The following is a 20,851-nucleotide window of genomic DNA, read 5'->3' as shown; positions in this document are numbered from 1 at the left end:
TCATCTATAATATCATCACTTGTGTCCAGAAACTCCATAGCGTCACTTGTAATTTACAAAACAAGAAACATGCACAGTTATATTTACGAAATCCAAAAATATGTATAGCCACGAAGAGCACAAACTACTATCCACATCGGTGCCAGTCGTAACACTGCTGTAGCCTTTAGGCTAACGGCATGCCAAATCCTTACACTACACGGAGTATACACCTTCCTGTCAGAGACCACCACCATACAGAACTAGGATTTGTACAGCGACACTACTCAAATAACTGAAAAAGTTCCAAAAAGCGCATCCAGACTTCATATTACACCAGTAAGAAATAAAGTTCTTAGTGCTAGTCTAAAACATCAAATGCCGTGTTTCCTCGTGTGGGGCCAAATGGCAAATGCTGAGCGCATGCTATTGACTGTCCTTACGTTCAATCGTCAACAGGTTAAATCTTGAAGGACATGATGGCCAAGGCAGAAGAGAAAAAGCAATGGATGAACAGTTGCGTGTTTCTGCTATGGCAGATCAATGTATATCCGGCTCCTTAATGCTTGAACCTTTGGCCGAAGGACAGTCAATCAACAATCGCCCCCTCCCCCCCCCCAGCAAGGCGGACCAATAGACACGCAGCGCACCATAGCTTGCACTACATAATGAGGTGGATTTACAACACCACTTCATTCCATTGATTACTTCGCAGCTATGAAAGTCAGTCAGAACACTTGACAATGACAAATGCAATCTTCAGCGAAACGTTGGAACCATCACACGCTCCTGACAATGGCCTAAGAGCCCGGAAAACACTGACATAATTTGTAGCACCAGCCGTGAAAACCTCAGTTACTATGTAACTCAGTTGAGGCGTAACAATTGTTATCCTCAACGATTTTCAATCATGTAACTTTTACTTGATATTTGTGTCAACTTCCTTCTACAATTACCATGATTATCTTATAAAAAGTGAACCTTATTAATCCCTACCTTCGTCTGATATCTTGAATTGCTAACATACTATCTAAGAGTTCCTATTGTGTATTTGACACCCACCTGGTGGCTTGCTTCTGAAGGCCATGGACTGGCAACGTGCATAGGCTCACGGTGTACTTGGGTCTATTCGTTACCTCGTAGACAGTTGATCATACGAGTCCGTATACATGACACAGTTTCAGCTCTGCTCCGCTACTTGGACTGGATCATCATAGACTACGCCGTGGGTTGGTTAAATACAGTGAGTGGCCAGAAGTCATGGGAAGACACTGAATGTGATATCAATAACGAGTTGCACCTCTGCGAGCCTTCAAAACAGCAGATCTCTCTCTATAGAAGGTATTGGAATCGTTTTGGAGGGATCTGGACCCACACATCTTGCACTGCTACCCACAAGTGGTTTTGTGTAGTTGGTGTGGGGTTCATAGAGTGTACACCATCATCGACAACATCCCATAAATGCTCAGTTGGATTAAGACCTGGGGATGTGGAGGCCAATCCATGGTCATACTTCACTGCAAAAGCTTTTCTAACCACCTATATAGCACCAGAGGTTGGTGATATGGCACATTGTCCTGCTGAAACATGGCGTCTCCATCAGGGTACTGTAGGGCCAGATAAGGATGCAGATGGTCTCAAGGAATGTCCACATAATGCGCACCTGTCAGTACTCTGTGCAGCCCAACATTGGGGCCTAATTGCGACCATGAGAACTGTGCCCATAGCAGAACTGAACCACCTCACGCCTAGACAAAACTTTGTTGACACGGAAGATCTATAGCTTCATGGGTCACACACCAAACTCTCATGCACCCATCAACTCCATGTAACCGGAACCAGTATTCATCAGACCATACCACACCCCACCACTCCTCCATGGTCCATTGCAGATGTTCGCGGGTCCATGCACGTCGTTGAACTCTGTGTTGAGTTATCAGCAAAGGGACACGAGTTGCTCATCTGCTGGTAAAGCTTATGCGGTGCAGTTGCCTCCTTACAGTCCTGGTAGAAAAGGGTTCCCGACTCCCAGTATTCAACTAGGCAGTGAGGTGACTATCAGTAGCCTGTCGAGCGCCCGGTATAGTTCTGCGGAGGCGTCGTGATGTCCGTCCATGAAACACCTCTGGTCTTCCTGTGCGGCGGTTAATGCGGATGGTAACATTATCTCTATGGTACTGAAGATTCACCCTGAACACTGTAATATGTCCAAATAGATTAACTCGTGAAGTGTAGCCATCATCACGACTCTGGTGTCTGTGATGGAATTCTCAGCTTCCCCGCAGCCAGTTGTAACATTCCGGCGTCATACACGGCACATATTCTAATGGGACACCCCTCCCCTTGACTTTTGGTCACTCAGTACATGATTCTTTGTTTCAGTATTATGACATGTTCAGATAAATTCTTCCATTAACTTTTAGCGCTGGATATTCTTCTCGCCAGCCGCACCCTGCCTCCTGGCCCTCTCTGGCCTCCATCGAGTCGCAGTCTCGGTAGTCCGAGAAATTCAGATGAGATGGCCCTAAAGTGTCCTCTGTAAATATTTCCATATGGGAAAGTTTCGAACTAAATTAAAGTACAGAGCACAGACAGGCTAAAATTCCATTCACACACCAGAGTTTGATTGGCTAGAGAACATAGTTATTGGCGTGAGAGGGGCAGATTACTGTAGGAGAGAAATCAGGTGAAGTGTTGACAGCTTCAGTACATAAAGGAAAAATCATCAGAAAATAAGGTTTACTAACTACAACAACAAAATATATTCAGAAATTAGTTTCTGTTTAGCCATTAGAGGTCACAAGAAAATGGATGGCGGAGCCAGTTAACCGTCGGTGAAGAAAGGTCCTGTTCACTGACATGAAGACGTGCCGGGGAAGGTCTACCCCTGTGCTGCTCCACAGCATTTGCTATAAATAGCTCATACCCCTGTCATAGCATATTGTTTTGCCTGCCCTTTCTAATAATTTTATGAACATTTAATACCGGTAGATAATAACTGAATTATTTGTAATGTAGTTTATAACTTTTCCGTCCATATAATATTCACTGTGCTTTGACGATTCGGGGGTATCTGGATCCTAACATTTATTTATTTATTTGTGACAACATTTCCCTTGAGACTCTACCTCGTGTTAGGAACTGTATGGTACATAATTTGCTTAAGGCGACATAATAATTACATTTCATATACTACAGCTTTTTCAGTATTATTATTATTATTATTATTATTATTATTATTATTATTATTATTATTATTATTGAATATCCAAAGCAGTTTGGAACCCTAATTTATATAATATACTAGGGTTGTAGTCAAATACATATTCAGTTTTACAATGGGAAAGAATTCATGTATCTAATCCACAGAAAATGAAGTGGATGAAGTTAATAACCTCTTGAGTCCAGAAGTGTACATATGTACACCTTCAATTTTTATTTTATTTCGACACATTGAGGTTAGATTTTTATGTTTGTGCCGTATGCCACACGTATGTTTACCTTATTAGTTCCAAATAAAACCACTAGGAGCACTATATTCCGGTTCAGCTGTGAGCCAGACCACATGGAATTTTACATTTGACCAATATGGCTGCTAGAGAGCACAGCAAGAGAAGTAAGTACCGGTAAAAATTATATTTAACGGCATATAAATGAAATAACTATTGGAATACGTTCAGTTATATTTAAGAATTGAAAACACATAGTATTTAATGTGTTGAAGTTATTATTTTGGTATGTTTTTATCCGGTAAAAATGAGGTGTACATTTGTGCACCTCAGGTCCCTACAACAATATTCTCCCTCTTTGAGGTTATAATTTTTTCCTATGTTTTCTGCATCATTAACCAGTGTTTTACATTTACAGGCATTAGTAGATTTACTGAATAACAGTGATGCCGAACTGTCGGACACAGATGATGAGTTATTTGAGACAGCAATTATAGAAAACTCATCCACTGACTCTGAATCAGAAAATGAAGATAATGTACATTTAACAGCTGCTACTACACCACTGCAAGTAAACACCCGTTTGATGAAGTGGAAAACATCAATGTATGTTCAAAATATTCTATATTTTTATATTGAAGGAACTCTTCCCATTATGTAAAGCATGCGCATGTACTTGTAAATACAAAATGAGTGTAGGCCTAATTTACGTTTCATAAATGGATGTTAATTCACACTAATTTGGAATGTTTTTCAGAATGGAGAGAAAGGGGCCTGAATTTGAAGAGGAACTGGAGGTCCATGAAAATGGTCCTAAAGGAGTACAAGAGGCCTTTCATGAATATCTGCCAACTGCTTTTTGGGAATTGTTGGCTGAGCAAACAAACCTGTATTCAGTGCAAAAACGTGACTTGCGTTCTGTTCAGACCACAGCTGTAGAATTACTACAGTTTACAGGGATTCAGATTTTGATGGGTACTCTGAAGCTACCACAGGGAAAACTATACTGGAGCAGGGAATTAAAAGTGCCTTTAATTTCAGAATGTATGCCTCGAGATAGGTATTTTGAACTCAGGAATTACCTGCATTTCACAGACAACCTAGCTGAGCATGACCTGTCTGATAAACTGTGGAAAATTAGGCCAATGATAAATATTGTTAGGGATAAGTGTCTGACGTTACCAAGGCCTGCACATCTGTCGATTGATGAACAGGAAGGTGTAGTTTTCGCCAGTTTGTCCCCTCAAAACCTAACCCAGTTGGACTTAAAAATTTTGTCTTGGCAGCTAGAGATGGATTAGTATTAGACTTTTGTATATATCAGGGGAGAGGAACTGTTTGTGAAAATGACATGAAAGAGCTTGGTTTGGGTGGCAGCATTGTGAAACTGTTAAGTGTGAAAGTGCCAAAGGATGGACATCATGTCATTTACACTGATCGTTTCTTTACCAGTATGAAGTGTGCAGAGTTCTTGATGAGTAATGGCATTCATCAAACAGGAACTGTCTTGAAAAACAGAATTGGGCCTGTGGTTAGTAAGCTGAAAGGTGACAAACAGTTTCAAAGAGGGGAGTGGGATGAGAAAGTTAGGGAAGATGGAAAAGTTTGTGTTCTGAAATGGAAAGACAACAAATGTGTTACATTTTTGTCAACTTGTGTTGGAAGTGAGCCACAGGCCACATGCATGCGTTGGTCCAAACAGGAAAAAAAGAAAATTGAGGTACCACAGCCAGCAGTAACAAGGAGTTATAACCCAAACATGAGGGGAACTGACCTCTGCGACAGATTATTGGCATACTATAGATGTACTGTACGAACAAAAAGATGGACAGTACGAGTCTTCAACCATTTTGTAGACTTTGTCCTTGTCAACGGCTGGTTAATGTACAGAAGGGCCTGCTGGAAATCAGATATCCCTAAGAGAAAACAAATGAGCCTCCTACAATACCGTCTCCATGCAGCTAATGCCCTGATTAGATCTGAAACAATTTCACAGTCAGTCAGACACTCACCGAGAGGACTGCACACTGTTGGCATTGAGGATGATGCACAAAGGGAACAGGAAGAACAAGAACCAGCCTCTAAATACCGTAAAGTGATATCGCAGCCTATTCCGGAAGTCAGATTTGATATGTACGGACATTTTCCCAAGTATTCAAATGACAGCTTTCCATCCAAGTGTAGGTTCCCAGGATGCAAGTCCAAATCAAGAATCATGTGTGTGAAATGCAATATGTACTTGTGTGTCCTCAAGAACAACTGTTTCATGAAATACCATGTTAAGTAATGATTGGGCATGTAATTACAATGTAATATGTACAGTATGCTTGCATTTTTCAAGTATTTTTAGAGTTATAGGTTGGTTTGGACACTGACATCATGGTTATTGAGGAACATCTTGCTTATTATTACATAAAGTTCTCATGTCAGATTTATACCTTCTATTTTTAGTTTAAGGCATTTATGTAATTTTGTGATTTAATCTGGGTGTAAATGTACCATACTTTTCAACATTAATAAGGTATATGTATAATTTTGTTAAATTTTTTTTATGTAATAAAAACCTGAGGTGTACATATGTACACCATCAATTTTGGACACCCTATCAGTAGAATATTTTTTCTGGAATTTTTCTCAACATCTCTGATTCCCTGTTATCCACTCTAGTGAATATCACTGTCAAAATCCAAATTTTTGTCTCCTGGGACTGAAGAGGATAAAACATATGTAACAGCATGGCTTCCTAAACAAATGATACAGGGGTTTTGATAATGCGACGTTGCAATAATTCAAATGAGAGTTCAAGTCGTGCCCTCTTCTTTCAAGTGCAGCACATTCAAACAATAGGTGATACACCGTTTGTAAGGATCCACAAACGAACACGTAGCCATCAGGACGATTAATTCTGAATCGATGAAAACAGTAAACAAATTTGCCATGACCAGTCAAAAATTGAGTAATTTCAAAGCTTGGCACCAACATGTTAATTTGTAGGCGGTTGCAAACCTCAGGGAAGAATATTTCTCTGGTAACTTGGCCTCTAGTGGAAGAAGTAAAGTGACAAGTACATTTTTGGATAATTAAGACATAGGTGTTGTTTTTCACCATGTTAACATCATAGTGTTTCAGAGGTATATTCAGATATTGCATGGCTATAAAATATTAAATATGGACAATAAATTAATGTATTAATGAAAATAAGTTATATAAAGGTTATACACTGACTGACAGAGCAAATGCAACACCAAGAAGGAGTGGTCAGAACGTTATGCCAATTGCAGGGTAGACTGACGTCACTGAGGTATGCTCATGATGTGAAATGCGCCGCTGTGCTGCGCACGTAGCGAACGATAAATGGGACACAGCGTTGGCTAATGGCCCACTTCGTACCGTGATTTCTCAGCCGACAGTCATTGTAGAACGTGTTGTCGTGTGCCACAGGACACGTGTATAGCTAAGAATGCCAGGCCGCCGTCAACGGAGGCATTTCCAGCAGACAGACGACTTTACGAGGGGTATGGTTATCGGGCTGAGAAGGGCAGGTTGGTCGCTTCGTCAAATCGCAGCCGATACCCATAGGGATGTGTCCACGGTGCAGCGCCTGTGGTGAAGATGGTTGGCGCAGGGACATATGGCACGTGTGAGGGGTCCAGGCGCAGCCCGAGTGACGTCAGCACGCGAGGATCGGCGCATCCGCCACCAAGCGGTGGCAGCCCCGCACGCCACGTCATCCGCCATTCTTCAGCATGTGCAAGACACCCTGACTGTTCCAATATCGACCAGAACAATTTCCCGTCGATTGGTTGAAGGAGGCCTGCACGCCTGGCATGGTGCCGGGCTAGAGCGACTTGGATGAGGGAATGGCGGAACGTCGTGTTCTCCGATGAGTCACGCTTCTGTTCTGTCAGTGATAGTCACCGCAGACGAGTGTGGCATCAGCGTGGAGAAAGGTCAAATCCGGCAGTAACTGTGTAGCGCCCTACCACTAGAGAACGCGGCATCATGGTTTGGGGCGCTATTGCGTATGATTCCACGTCACCTCTAGTGCGTTTTCAAGGCACGTTAAATGCCCATCGCTACGTGCAGCATGTGCTGCGGCCAGTGGCACTCCCGTACCTTCAGGGGTTGCCCAATGCTCTGTTTCAGCAGGATAATGCCCGCCCACACACTGCTCGCATCTCCCAACAGGCTCTACGAGGTGTACAGATGCTTCCATGGCCAGCGTACTCTCTGGATCTCTCACCAATCGAACACGTGTGGGATCTCATTGGACGCCATTTGCAAACTCTGCCCCAGCCTCGTACGGATGACCAACTGTGGCAAATGGTTGACAGAGAATGGAGAACCATCCCTCAGGACACCATCCGCACTTTTATTGACTCTGTACCTCGACGTGTTTCTGCGTGCATCACTGATCGCGGTGGTCCTACATCCTACTGAGTCGATGCCGTGCGCATTGTGTAACCTGCATATCAGTTTGAAATAAACATCAATTATTCATCCGTGCCGTCTCTGTTTTTTCCCCAACTTTTATCCGTTTCGAACCACTCCTCCGTGGTGTTGTATTGTCACAGTCAGTGTATTAAGATATCTGTATGAGAGTAATATTCCTCCAGTTTTTTCTTAAACATTTAACTGATTTAGAATTTTTTAATAACAGGAGGTACTACATTATATTCCCTAATCATTGATGATTCTATGCCTTTCACTCCAAACTTTTCTGGCTTGGAGTGAGAGGGATATATTCTTAATGATCCTCTAGTTTCATATCTGTGAATTTTACTAAAATGGGAGAAGATAACAACAGAGTGAGTTAATTTCCTGTCTAGTTTACAAGTAAAGACTAAAGACTGATGATGAAAATGCAATTTGTTTATGGAATGGCAGGATATTTGACACTGGTAAAACTTAATGTGACAGTTTGAGAAAGGGGAATCATACATGATTTTGATGGCCCTTTTTGTAGGATTTCCAAATTATTAACGTAATGTTTCCTACATCTTTTCCAAATAAAGCTTATGTATGTTGGATTGCATAATATATACACTTGGTTGGTGAGAGAAATTACTGTATCTTAATCAGTGAATTATTCCTATCAAAGGGGTAACATTGCTGATTACATAATCAGTTTGGTTTTTCCAGGAAAGTGGTGAGTCTAATAATATACCAACGTACATAGCTGAGTTGATTCTCTCTATTACTTGGTCCTTTAAAGTAACAGTGTTAGCTGCTGTGATCTTATGGGCTGTTTTATGAAAGGATAAGTATTTTGTTTTAGTCACATTTATGATCATTAATTGAGATATAGCCCAATCCAATAACGTATTCAAGTCACAATTTACATCTTCCATAATTCACAGTCTTGCCTAAGCCACGGACAAGTGAGGTCGCATTGAGTGGAGGGTCCCGGGAGTGGGAGGTGAGGGTGAAAGTGCCGAGTGCAGGAAGGTTGTGGAGAAGTGTGCCGACAATGATTAGTGTAGAGCAGTACAGGGCGACGGTAGGAAGATGGCAGGGGGGGTCGAGCTGAACCCAGGCCCGACCTCTAGTAGAAATGAGGAATGGGAAAATATGGACGCATTCAAAAGAGCCGTAAAAGAGGTGGTGGAAGAAGTTGGCCCTTTTGAGCAAATTAAAAATATGATTAAAGAACAAACCAGGGAGTTGGGAAAAATGAAGGTATGGTTAAGAGAAAAAACGGAAGATATAAGAGCACAAGTGAGACATAACACCGAAGAAGTTGTAACATTAAGGTAAAAAATAAGACGATTAGAAGAGGAGAACTTGAAGCTGAAAGTAGAAGTGGAAGCCAATACTTTATATCGAAGAAAGAAGTGCTTATTTATATATGGTTTGACTGAGGAGTTGAGAGAAGACAAAGTACTTACAACTTATAAAGTAGTGGACTTAATACAGGGGAAATTGAAACTTAATTTTAGTGAAGTAGATATAGACGATGTGCAGAGGGTGGGAAAAATTAGGGGCAACAGGCCTATCAAACTAGAACTGTTTTCTACGTTGATGGCTGATGCTGTGATAAGAAATGCGAGTAATGTGCAGAGAGAGAAAATATGGATCAAGAGAGACGTGGGATGGGAGGCGATTAGGAATGAGAAAATACTCAGAAAACACAAGATTTGTGCAATAAATCAAGGGTTGAGAGTGACTATTAAAGGGCAAGAACTAGTGGTAGCAGGCAGAAATTGGAAGAAAATCTGGTTTGTGAATAGATTGATTAACTTAGACAGGAGGATAAAAGAAGACGAAGAAAAAGTGAGTAGTGTAGCGAAAGGTGAGGAAGTGAGGCGAGATATCAGTAACAGTGTGCAGAGGGCCAGGGAGAGGTGCCAAGTGAAAATGTGATCATAAACAGTGAAGAAGCCCAAGTTCAGGAAGAGATGACAAGTGAGAAGGTGACCATAAGAAGTGAAGAAGAAAGGCAGGGGAGTGATAGCAGTGAAGTAAGGGCAGGGTAAAAAGGTGACGTCAGAGGCAACCGTGGGGTATCTCGATCTGAGTTGGGAAAGAGGCAAGGGCAGAAAATTTACGGAGATGATGAGAGCTGAAGTTGGAGGCAAAGGTACACAACAGAGTGAAGATAGTGAGGAGTTGACGGCTAAGAGAGGTGGTAGAAAAGCATGAAGGTATAGAAATCTGACTGACATGTGGGGTACAGGTAGAAATGAGAGGGGTGTAGTCACTAGAAGTAAAAAACAATAGTGAGTTGTGAAGATAGAGATTGTTAGATGTAAGAATGTAGTGTTGAGTAGAGGTGTTATTTGGTGAATATGTGGAGGCAATAGTATTTGTGTGTGGTATGAGATTGAGAGGTGGTATATGAAGCGAGGTGTTGGTATAGAATGGTAGTTGTAATAGCTTTTGTGTTTGGTATGATGTTTATTTATTGCTAAATAAGTGAGTGTTGAGAGGGAGCAGAGTTTTGGATGGTGGAGGTTGAAGAAGTAAGAGATGGAAGTGGTGTTTGTGGAGTTGGAAGTTATGATGGTATTTATTTGTGAAGGCTGAAATGTGGTGATGGAGAAGTGGTATGTAAGTTACGATGTGTTATAGGGCTGAAATGTGGTGTTGGAAGTTATTGAGGGCTTGGTATTTATGATTATGTGTTATGATTAAGTTAGGAGGTGTTATATTGTTGAAATGTGGTATTGAAGAAGTGGTGGTGTATTCATCAGTAAGTTGTAAGTGAAGACGGTTTGGTATTTAATCTGATTATTTGTTCCTGAAATTTTTTTTTTTGATGGAGAGGTGGTATATGAGGTGGGCTGGTGCTATATTGCTGAAATGTGGTCTTGGAAAGGGCGGAGATGGATAAGTTATTGAGGGCTACTGCTGAAATGTGGTATTGGAGAAGTGGTGGTATAAGATAGTTGAAATGTGGTGATGGAGAACTGATATGTAGAGATATTGAGGGCTTGGTATTTATGATCATGTGGTATGATTAAGTTATGATGTGTCATATTACTGAAATGAGGTGTTGGAGAGGTGGCAGTATATAATGGTGGAAGTTACTGAGGACCATTGTTGAAATGGGGTGAGAAGTGGTGTTATTTTGTAAATTTTAGATTTTGTGAATTTTGATTTGGTGGTGTTTTGTGGAAGGTATATGAGGTGGATCTGAGATGGAAATTGTGGGTAAGAGGTGGTATCTGAATCTGGGAGTTGGTATGTAGATGGTTTATTTATTGCTGAATTATTTTAGAGTTGGGAAGTGGTATTATTGTATTTGTGTTTGGTATTAGTAAGTTGATGTAATCGGATCATTGATTACTGAATTAGGGAGAGTGAGAGGTGGTATAGGAGGTAATGTGTTGGTATTAAATGGTAGTGTATTGATGAATGTTTGGAGTTGTAGAGGTGATTTTATTATCTATTGAAATGAAATGTGGTGTTGGTATATGAGTGTTGGGTTTTTGTAGACGAAGATGGTTTGGTATTGAGATGGTTTTATTTATTGCTGAAATTTTTGGAGTTGGGAGGTGGTATTATTGCCTTTGTGTTTAGTATGAGTGCTGAAATTTTTGGAGTTGGAGGGGGAATTGTATTAAGTGGTGTCATTTTGTAAATTTTGGTTTGGTGGCGTGTGTTGTATTATTTCTCTTTACCTTTTTGGTATAGTAGGTGGATTTTGTAAGAGTAAATGCGGGTTGGTAAATGTAGTGTATGGTGGATTGGAATGCAATTGCGGAATGTTGGTTATTATGGTTTGGACAGTGAGTAAGCTAGAGAACAATGAAGATGACGTATGTGCTGAATGCACAAGGACACGTAATGAGTGATGGTTGCGATAGCAAATTTAATGCTGAGTGTGGCTTGGGTTTTAAATGAGATCAAGCATCAGTAAATAAGGATAAGTTGCAATACGAGCAGTATTAATGTGTTGAAAGAAAAGTGGTATTTAAGTTAAGTGGGAGGGAGACCAGGGTTGAGACTTGATTGTATGATTTTTCTTTTCCCTTTCTATGTAGGGTAGTATGGGACCAGCAATGAGGAATTGGGTCAAGAAAAGTGGTATTTTATATTTTTATGTGATAAGGCTAACGGTTCCTTGAGGGAATCAACCGTAGGCCAGTTGGTTTTTAAGTTATTATTATTTTCTTTTGTGTTATGATTATTTTATTTATTGTTGTGAATGTGGGGCTTAGGTTGGATTATTTTATTGTGAACATGTATTTGGGTCTGAACGCCTGTTATGTTCATGAATAAATACAATACAATACAATCTTCCATAATTTGTGTTTCTCTTAGTCTTTTGTAAGGTATTAGGATATCGTCAGCAAATAATTTGCATTTTCTCTTTAGTGTTAAAGATTGTATGTCATTAATATAAATCAAGTATAGAATAAGACCTAGTACCGAGCCCTGTAGTACTCCTGTTTCTGTTTGTTACTTAGAAATTTTAGTGTCATAACTCATAACGTATCGTGTTCGGTTTGATAAATCATTTTGTTACTATTTGTGTGCCAAATCCCTCATTCCTGCTATTTTTAACCTGTCCAGAAATATTTTGTGGACAACCAGGTCAAATGCTTTTTTAAGATCTATGAGTAGCTCTGGTGCTAATTTATTTTCATCTAACATCTCTTGAAGATATATTACTATATCAAATATGGCATTATTGGTTCCTCTGTTTGGGAGAAATCCATATTGATTATTGGCAATGTAATCACTTTTACATACAAAAATTTACTAATTTAGTGTTTCCTATTGTTTCTATGAGTTTTCCAACTGCATATAATATACTAATTGGCCTGTAACTGGATGGATCTGTATTATCTCCTGATTTAAAGATAAGTACAATTCTGGCACGGGTCATTTCCTCACTGAGAATTGAATGGTTAATAATTTCTACAATTTATGGCACTAAACATTCAACACAGGTTTTTAAAATAACATTGGTTATTTTACCTTCTGTCAAGCAATTTTTATTTCTTAGAAAAGTAATAATTTTGAGCACTTCAAATCCATCAGTTGGAGACATGAGAATACTATTAGTTTGACTTTCAGCTGTTGTGCTGCTATGAACTTGCTCATCTTCAGGAAGGCATTTTCTTATGTTCTCAGTTACATTAACATATAGTTCATTTAGATTATTGCATATGCCCTCCGTGTTTGTAATGCTGACATTTACCGCCAGATGGCTGATTTTATGTTTATGTCCAGGCTTTCTATTTAACACTTCATTGAATCATACCATGTTGCTTTTAGGTTCATAAAATTCTGTAATCTGTGTTTGTAATACCTTTTTTGTAACTCTCCTTTTAATACGGTTATTTTTAGTACTTATTCTTTTGTATTCTTCAGTTATTTCTGCAAAGCGGATTTTTACTTTAGTTTTCAAAAATAGTGAGTCTTTGATATGAATAAGTGCTAGTAATTCTAGGAGACTGCCTTTGGGGTTATTTCTTTTTATTGAAATTAAGCACAATTCCTTTGCTAATATACTCGATAAATTTATTGTAGTAGATGTTTATGCCCATTTCCTCACAGTTAACTTATTTTGTAGGATATACTGATTTAATTGGTTGTAATTTACAAGTTCCTTGCCTCTATCTTTGATTATTGGTACTTGTGGAACATACTTTTCACTAGAAACTTCACATGCCAGTAGGTGGTGATCACTTAAGTTATTTGTTATATTGAATACATTACATTGTTTCTACTGTTTGTGACCAGTATGTGATCAATTAATGTGGAAGTTGTTTTCCGTACTTGAGTGGGGTATTTTTCATTACAGGTTATGCAGCCATAAGTTATTAAATTGTCATACAAAGTTCTGTTTCTGGAGGTCTATATTTGTATCGCCAAGTATTATTGAAGAATGCCCTAAACTACAATTTAGGATATTTTCTAGATCGAACATAAAATTTGGCGAGTTACTTTCCTGTGGGTTATAGATGGTAATGATTTTGTATCATAGATTTCCTTTCGTAATTGTCTGCCAAGTGATTTACTTACTTCCTTTATGCATTGCTTTTCCATTTGTGTGAAACATAAAGCAAAACACCTCCACCTGAATGCTCTCTTTCCACATGATGAGAAATGTAGTGTTTTATTTCAAAAGCCAGGGAAGTTTGTTAGTTAACCAATTTTCGGAGATTGCAAGAATCTGATCTAAAATAATTTGGATATCGTCCGATTTCTTTTTCGTGCTTTGTGCATTTATGTGTAAGCCTTTCCATTCGCATGATCTACGTACTGAAACTCTATCTTTTATAGAATTATTTAGAGTTTCAACTTTAAATTACTCTACTTTAAGAAATCCGTTTTCAGAATTCATCTTTAGTTATGTATGGACAAATATTTAAATTAAAACAAGAAAGTTTAGAATTGAAGTCGGTAGGACACAAAGAAAGATTAGCTCGTTGTTTCCTGATCAGCTGAATTGAGCAAGTTCATGCAGGACTTCAGCGTTTGCCATTAACATCGAAAAACCGTCCTTGAACGTACGGATATAGACCTTGTAGTCCCTGACACATGTACCAAATGGTTTCCCCTGTTGCCGTAGCTCGCGGCATTTTTGGTGAGGATGGCACTAAGTGCTCGTTGAGATAGATGTTATTTATCGAACTATATCTTATTTCAATCGCTTTTAGTGTTTTTCTTTTGTCGTCTACTACTTAGGATTTCTTCTTTACTCCATCGGTTGTGGTCCAGGTTTCGTGGATGGAAGTCTATGCGCAGCGTCAATATCATCGGGCTATATATCGACTCCCACAGCCTTGTCAACTTCAGTTACTTTCTGGAACACTTTTTCATCCTTTCAGCAGGAACTTCATAGACTAGTAAGTTTTTGCTCGTTCACGGCTGCCGTTGTCGCGATTTTCTCACTTTTCTTATCTTCCATCAAAGTGTGTAGTTCATTCTTAAGGTAATCATATTTTCCAGAAAGAAAGGTTGTTAATTTCCGTAATCCTTTCTTTCCTTCCATTAGTTCATTGAAGGACTCTGCAAGTTTTTTGGAAAAGTTCCCCATAACCTCATGTATGTTAGGTTGAGAAATGGACCCTTCACATTTACACGACCATTGGAATTGTTCTTCCTTACGGAAATTTTGGAGAGTTCCTTTGTTCATTTTTGAGCATGTTACTTGGAACAAACGTTCGCATTTACCATCACAGCCTACAGCCTCTTGATTTTTTTCTTGCCACTCGGAGAGCACACGAACGCTATGATGCTATTTACGTTATTTATTTCTAGTTCGAGTTCTGATTAGATTTGATTGTAATGGTTTCCTGAGTTATTAATGTTACTGACTTCCAGTATATTCCAGAAGAATTGTGGAAATTACTCACATAAATGTGCTTGCTTTCGTCACTTCATTTAATGTACCACTCAGAAACTGCCGCTGTGTTACCGTTTCAATCTAGCTTGCCCGAGATAGTACAACATACAATTGGCCGTGACTGAATACTGGTTCGGGAAAGTAGACACCAATCTTTTCAACAGTTTGCCCTTATGCTTATTAATGGCAATACAGAAGGCTAGTCAACTTGATACTTTCCCGTCTGTACGTACGTCGACTGTTTTCTTTTTTTCTGATAATTTCTTTACGTTGCACCGACACAGATAGGTCTTATGGCGCGATTTTTTCTTTTAGCAGCATGCAAATTATCAGGAACCTTCTGCCATCTGTTGAATGAATTTGGAAGCTAGGGAAGTTTAGAGAATTGAAGAGTATCTAGAAGGGAATACTATTCTCAAAGTTCAGAGGAAGTGTATACTCTCTGGCTTGATAGGTAGTAGTCAAACATGGCTGCATGCAATGACGTTACTGAGAGTGGAAGTGTTAGTCGCTTAGCAACCTGCTAAGTACAGAGCGTATTGCCTTCGATTGCAATTATTGGAGGGATCATTTAATGATTTTATTTTACGATTACTCAAAGTTGGCTGAACTTAAACACCTTTCAATGTCTCATGGGCAGGTAATTTCGGAAAGAACACTGCGGTTCATATCCTACCCATGTAAGTCAAACATCTGTTGACAGACTGAAACCCACTCTCTGGCTACGGCCACCTCCACCGTGGTACAGAAGGATTCCTGATAGCAATTCAGGATGGAACTAAAAACATCCGTAACTACTGCAAATGTATCTTAAAGGAAGATGTGAACGATAGAGGCACGAGTTGCATAGAAACAGCTGAGAAGGTGAATCGTATTATCGATGCATGTTAAACCATGGCAGGTAAAGAATTTACTCATCGGCATGATGAGGTAGCGAAAATTGTGCTCCACGACCTGTGAATGAAGTCGGGACTTACAGATAAGAGAATCCTATATAATAAGTACTGACTGTCTGATGTGCTCGAAAATGAAAGATTCAAGGATTTGCAGACAGACAGTACCTTAAGATCAAACAGGCTGGGTACTGTCCTTGACAGACAGCCCAGGAGGACTGATCAAGTGGATGTGGCGGCCCCTTAGATCACAATGTCCACCAGGCCTATACCCAGAAGATTGAAAAATACTGATCTCGCAGAAGAAGCTCAAAGCTGTGGAAAATCAAGTTGGCAACAGTGATGCGTGTATTCTTTTCTGTCACAGGTTTTGTGGACAATAATCTGTAGGAACTGGACATCGCCCATACACTGTCATTCTGAACACCTCCCGCATGACAAGAACTTTTCTATCACAGCAGCGGAAGTCGGGAGAACTTGACAACAGTCCGTGAACCACCACGGTGAGTGACATGTGAATCAGACTACACCAAATCCGATCATTTAAAGTGATCGGCTTTTAGAATGCCGTCTGTTATACGAACAGTGAAACTTATTTTAGAAGAAGTTCCGAACTTTGTCTTCATATTTCTCTAGACTTATGTGCTTCCTCTGGTGGGAAGATAAGATGATCAATAAAGGAATTTTTAGTTTTTAAATTTGCAAAACTGTACTTTTTGTAGATTATTTTCTGTGTTCCTAAGTTTCTAGCATTGTTATCCCTTCTTTTTCAAAATTTTACACCAATCAGGAATTTTTAATATTTATTAAATTAAGTAATGGAAATTGTGGCTGTGTACAGGGCTTCGGCCCAGAGAGTTCTGTAACCTTCCTCTCCGTTAAAAAAGCTGGGACCTTTTGGGCCATGTTGTCTTTTCCATCACTTCAGTCAAGGGGTTTAGAAAGTGTCGGTGGCAGGGCGTAAGCCTCGCCCATCGTTAGAAGGCCCACCAGCTCAAGGTAATTGCAGTCATCTTTTAAATCATTTGTCAGTCTCAGAAAGCTGACTTGAGGGGAAGGCTTCAAAATTATTTCGTAATGCAAATTTCAATCTTTCAATGTAAACATGCTGTGAGGGGACAAGTTTGTCGAGGATTTCCAGTGGTCTTTCCAAACTTTCACAGCGTTAAAGTTGTTGCGAGCCATGCCAGCAGCATCATGACTTCAGCATTTGAAGATTGAGGGCAGGGATGTCTTCTTGTACCAGTAGTTGTTTCTTTCACATTTTACGGTACTCTCTTAAGAGGGCGTTCGGTCTGCGCAGATCAGGTGGCATAATTCCCGTGAGCAGCGGGAGCCAATAGACTGATCGTGCCCCAAATAAGGCGCATGCTGTTGTTCAATTGCGAGTCTATGGGCCGTACAGGAGAACAATACTCTGTACTGGAATAAAGCAGACCTCCAGGTTGTGCCGCACAGTTTCTGGCGAATAAGTTTCGAGTTGTCAGTTTCTTAGATGACATGTTGCTTGCGGTCCAAGATTACGCCCAGATATTCAGGAAAGCAGTTATGACGAAGAACTCGATTACAGAAGTTTATGTTAATTTTTTGTTAGCCAGGCCTAGTGTAACATTTGTTTTCTCAATACGCGGACATTTGTACATGGAGGGCGATAAAGATATGAGCCTTGTTAACAAAAATTCCAACACTGAGACACCAGATGTCTGGAGGGATGTGCTTAGAAACAATAGAACGAAACCTTCGCCTTTCAATGTAGAAAACCGTGGTACTGAACATGGCTGGACCGGGTTTCTGTGACAGTTGTACAAACCACAATGCAAGGCGATGTTTACGATAAGAGTGTTATGGTTTCAAAGAAAAACACAAACACAAAGCTAACTGCGGGCCTCACAAAACTAAAAACTGCAAATTTGAAGAACTTATTACACCTAAAACAGTTTTTTCGTCAATCCCAATGCACAGGCATGCTACCAAGCGTTATTTTCAGACAGACGATCCTCCCGCAGAGTACGGCGCCTGTTTCTTGCCTCTATAAAGATTGTGTTTTTCATTTCACTGTATATTGTAACCGTAAAAGTTTATTTTGATGGCTACCTCGAACATAAGACTCGGCCCAGGTGGTGACCGGTCACTATCTGAATGGTTACAGAGGAGAGGGAAGTCAGATAAGTATAATGGAGCACTGATTGTTTAAAAAAATATTCATAAAAATACAGTCAGATTCCCACATCACCTCAATGTAGTAGTTATGAGTACTTCTAGTTGTGGAACGGAGACCCAACCATGGAAACACGATCCTTCGTGTTCAGCAACCGAACCATGGAACACGATCCGTTATAAGCTGGTCGTCGTCGATTCTAGAAGGTCTTGGTTCGAGGTAACCACTCGCTGATTGTGTTACACGAGTGTCCACATTTAACAGTCCGAGTAATGGAATGGTTTCGCGTAAATCACAGCACTTCGTAATCGTGACGTCTTGATTATGCTCTGACTTAGAACAGAAATGTTAGTTTAGAAAAATAGCATGTACTTCTGTGAAAAGATTGTAGTTGTTTGCTCACACACAAAAAATCAAGTTTGAATCCCTACACTTGCGTGGTGTCTTCCCACAAAACTGGAAATTAACACTGTTTCTTTACACTAATAAATACACAGTTTATTCTTAATCACATCAGAAAATATAGCGCCTGATGGAATTACTTCATTTGAAGATAATTCCTGAATATTCTAGAATGAAATTAAATGTCTGCAGCGACCGACCAAAAGCACTTGTGAGATGACGTGTCAATTAGCACATCATAGTTCAAAATGGAAATATCACTCGTAATTACTGTATTCTGCACGAATATCTAAAGCGATTTAAGACTGCATTCGTGTCATGGAATGTCTATTCGCGAAGTACAGTTCACACGAAGCACTTATTATTATTAATAATAATAATATCTCCTGTCAGCAGAGTTCAATTCACTAAAACATGTCACTTATAAGTACTGGATTCTTCACAGTGTCTGAAGTGAACTACTAGAACACTTGCAATATGTAAAGTCCATCACAAAGTACCCGGATATTCTATCACTCAAGTCGTAACGTCAAAGTTCAATTAAATTCACTTTGAAACTGTTCTGACATATGTGACATACATAAGTGTTAGTTATACTATGATTTACAAGTCCTGGAGCCGAACTCGAATCTTTACAAGTTTCTTTAATAAAGTTCTACTCACTGCAAATGTACAAGTTCCGTAACAACGTAAGTATTCTATGTCCAAAGTTCTCGCTTCACTCGGACAGAGTCCTGTCTTGAAAATACGATGCAGTGAAGCAACATCGTCGAGGTGTAGGCTGTAGTTGAACTGTTGACGAACTGGCGGCTAACATCACCAACAGCCGACCGACCAGCCTCGACTGTGGCTCAAGGTAGACTGATCTGACAAGCGAAATGCTTGCCTATTTATTCAGTATTCCCTGGGAACCATAATTGTTAACATCTTTCGTACATTTCAACGGATCTCCATGAAATTTAGGGATTATGGCTATAAAAATTCAGGTTACGCAGTGATGATGTTCGTTTTTTCATATCATTAATCCATCTGAAAGAAATTAACGATGGAAAAAATGGAACATTCCATCTGACGTTACTCAGTCGTGACGTTACATTTCCCCGCTACTCGCAGCTGACATGGTCACAGGGGAGCGTGTTCGGCGGGTAGCATAACTCCGCATACAGCGGGACTTTGATTGAGAACCGTGTTACGGGTATAATATGTACCATATATCATGTGTAATAAAATACGTTGCTCTATGTAATGAGGTACCGTAATTATAAACTTTGTCTCACTAATTTGAAGTGAGACAATCGACTTGAAACCTAAAAATTGAAATTTCCGGGCTGAGTGGCTCAGACGGTTGTGACCCCAACTTGGCAGGTTCGATCCTGGCTCAGTCCGATGGTATTTGAACGTGCACCAATACGTCAGCCTCGTGCTGGTGTATTTACTGGCACGTATAAGAGATCCTGCGGGACTAAATTCTGGCACCTCGGCCTCTCCAAAAACCGTAAAAGTAGTTAGTGGGACTAAAGCAAATAACATAAAAATTGAAATTCTAGACAATTAGCAAAATGTGACTCTGATCGTTATTGTAAAGTGAACAACTTACTAGAAATAGATGCGAGGTATAGTGTCTATGACCAAGAGAGTTGGCACGCAACTGGAACCGCGCTGAAGATGGTTTTATGGGGTTTCCGATTTTCACACCAGGGAAATGCAGGGGCTTAATTGAGGCCACTGCTGCTTCCTTCCCTTTCCTATGCCTTTCCTATCCCATCGTCGCCATAAGAACCTGTCTGTGCCGGCGCGACATCAAACTAATTTTAAAATTAAACAGTCTCAATGCTGTTTGTTCAACTGAGCCACCCCGTCAAATATGTTTTCGTTTTTAGGCAGTTTATAAATATATTTATTCATAAATTAGATTCTTTACATAAGAGCCTGACAGTTCACGGCTCATACGTTACATGTTCAAATTATAAGATCCACGTCACCATCATAGCACTCACGAAAACAACTGTCTAGTCGTCAGTCGCTCATGATCCGAGACGGCTCGGGTGAGGTGAATTCTGAATTTGGCACACGTTTACCATCGGCATGTCTTTCCTCTCGCTATCAGGGGAGTTGAGGAGACTGAAATAAACGGTGAAACACACACAAGCACCCAGCCCCCACCACT

At 40.0% G+C, this 20,851-nt stretch overlaps 1 pseudogene; it reads left to right on the top strand.

Annotated features, from left to right (window-relative positions):
* LOC137498929 (uncharacterized) overlaps nucleotides 1-4,964 on the top strand; it is a 67,871-nt pseudogene extending 62,907 nt beyond the window's left edge.
* The last annotated feature ends 15,887 nt before the right edge of the window (nucleotides 4,965-20,851 follow it).

This window comes from Anabrus simplex, chromosome 3 (genome assembly GCF_040414725.1).
Source record: "Anabrus simplex isolate iqAnaSimp1 chromosome 3, ASM4041472v1, whole genome shotgun sequence".
NCBI classification, from domain to species: Eukaryota; Metazoa; Arthropoda; class Insecta; order Orthoptera; family Tettigoniidae; genus Anabrus; species Anabrus simplex.
Note: the sequence above shows the minus strand (reverse complement) of the source record. Positions and strands in the feature narration are given on the sequence as shown.